This window comes from Schistocerca americana, chromosome 9, assembly GCF_021461395.2.
Source record: "Schistocerca americana isolate TAMUIC-IGC-003095 chromosome 9, iqSchAmer2.1, whole genome shotgun sequence".
In the NCBI taxonomy this organism is placed as follows: domain Eukaryota; kingdom Metazoa; phylum Arthropoda; class Insecta; order Orthoptera; family Acrididae; genus Schistocerca; species Schistocerca americana.
In genome coordinates, this window is record NC_060127.1 from 102871916 (window position 1) to 102874460 (window position 2545).

Genomic DNA, 2545 nt, shown 5'->3' on the forward strand with positions numbered 1-2545 from the left:
CAGTTCTGAGCATTGCTCATTGCTCTGAGCATTGCAAGGGTTTTGGAGGACGTATCCACTTTTTGCTAGCTAACAAACCACTGAATTCTGCATTTAAATTCGTTAATAAAAGACTTTAATTTCATCACCTGATCAATTAAAATATTATTTAATTACAATAACAGTTCTCAGCTGGCCATTTGAAAAAATATTCTACCTGATACCATGTAATTGTCAGCTGCAGAAGTAACTAATCAAAATGAGATTTTCACTCCGCAGCGGAGTGTGCGCTGATATGAAACTTCCTGGCAGATTAAAACTGTGTGCCGGACCGAGACTCGAACTCGGGACTTTTGCCTTTTAAGGGCAAGTGCTCTACCGGCTGAGCTACCCAAGCACGACTCACGCCTCGTCCTCACAATTTTACTTCTGCCCTCTCATTCTGGAAACATCCCCAAGGCTGTAGCTAAGCCATGTCTCCACAATATCCTTTCTTTCAGGAGTGCTATTTCTGCAAGATTCGCAGGAAAGCTTCTGTGAAGTTTGGAAGGTAGGAGACGAGGTACTGACAGAACTGAAGCTGTGAGGACGGGGCGTGAGTCGTGCTTGGGTAGCTCAGTCCGTAGAGCACTTGTCCACGAAAGGCAAAGGTCCCGAGTTCGAGTCTCGATCCGGCACACAGTTTTAATCTGCCAGGAAGTTTCAACTAATCAAAATGTTGCATTTGTTACAGAGACTCACTCCATTTGATCAAAAAGTCAATAGTTGTTTCATAGAATTATATACATGTATAATGAAACTTCAAGTATTGTGCTTCTGGCAGATCAGCTAGCAAATCTGTCATTGTTGTACTAACAAAAATTAGCATTCTGACTTTCTGCTGAAATGTCAATTACTTCATCTGGTAAGATCCTAACCTCGTTCAGTGAAATCTCTTTCATTTCAGTGCTGGCAATGGACTTTTGAATCAAACTAATCTGTGTAACAAGAAACCAGAAATAAGGTTCACCATCTTCACTTGAGAAAAAAATTCAAGAGTAGCAGGCGTTCGTCCGACGACATGAAATAAGATTTTAATGGATCATATCTAAAAAATGGATCATATCTAAAAACTTTCAGCTGCCTGAATAAACATGATTTTGGAGGTCTTGATACCTAACATTAACAAATTCACTGTATTCCATGACTGATGTAACTCTGACAGTATAATTGTTGAAGTTTGAACATCTACAGGAAGACATCCAGCACCATTTTGTAAAGAGTTAATTAAAACATGTGCTGGACACCCAGTCCCTACAATTAGTATACCTAAGTTGGACTTGACTTTTGAAGAAACATTGTTTTGGCCTTTTCTAGCCAGACCTCTGAAATCAGTATTTGTATTATAGTCCCCAGTACGCACGTATCCTCTCATTGCTATTGTTTTGTTCTATACCATTATGAATAAATTTAGATACTGTGTCAGAATTTTCATGCTGCTCTGAACAAGGTGTAACAGTTTTGAGTGAATCCCTTCAATTTTGTCAAAGTACTGCATAATCACACTAAATACCTCACGGTTTCTAGCATCTGTACTGATATTAACAAAATCACATTTGTAAAATTTTTCTTTCAGTTCTGCTTGTTTTAAATGTGAAATCATTACAGTGCAGAAACACTGTAACAAATATATTATGACAGAAAAAGTCAAGCCGGCCGGTGCGGCCGAGCGGTTCTAGGCGCTTCAGTCTGGAACCGCGCGACCGCTACGGCCGCAGGTTCGAATCCTGCCTCGGGCATGGATGAGTCTGATGTCCTTAGGTTAGTTAGGTTTAAGTAGTTCTAAGTTCTAGGGGAGTGATGACCTCAGATGTTAAGTCCCATAGTGCTCAGAGCCATTTGAACTATTTTTTGAAAAAAGTCAAGGGTAGAATCATGATTTTTTTGAGGTGGGGGGGGGGGGGGGGGGAGTCTTGGTTCTCGGTTGTTATTTTTGCTAGGAAGATGGGATGAAAAGCTTTTGGTTTTAGCCCGGACCAGCGACTATTTGTATAGCCAATAGCCATTCCAACACTTGGCTTACCTTGTTGTTGTTGTTGTTGTTGTGGTCTTCAGTCCTGAGACTGGTTTGATGCAGCTCTCCATGCTACTCTATCCTGTGCAAGCTTCTTCATCTCCCAGTACCTACTGCAACCTACATCCTTAGTGTATTCACCTCTCTGTCTCCCTCTACGATTTTTGCTGTCCACGCTGCCCTCAAATACTAAATTGGTGATCCCTTGATGCCTCAGAACATGTCCTACCAACCGATCCCTTCTTCTAGTCAAGTTGTGCCACACTTCTCCCCAATCCTATTCAATACCTCCTCATTAGTTACCCACCTTATCTTCAGCATTCATCTGTAGCACCACATTTCGCAAGCTTCTATTCTTTTCTTGTCCAAACTAGTTATCGTCCATGTTTCACTTCCATACATGGCTACACTCCATACAAATACTTTCAGAAACGACTTCCTGACACTTAAATCTATACTAGATGTTAAATTTCTCTTCTTCAGAAACGATTTCCTTGCCATTGCCAGTCTACA

The 2545-nt window shown here is 40.9% G+C and overlaps 1 non-coding gene across 1 annotated transcript; it reads right to left on the reverse strand.

Annotated features, from left to right (window-relative positions):
- Positions 1-302: 302 nt before the first annotated feature.
- Positions 303-377, reverse strand: Trnal-uaa. The gene has a single exon. It is a non-coding gene; the product is annotated as a tRNA-Leu (tRNA).
- Between the last annotated feature and the right edge of the window lie 2168 nt (positions 378-2545).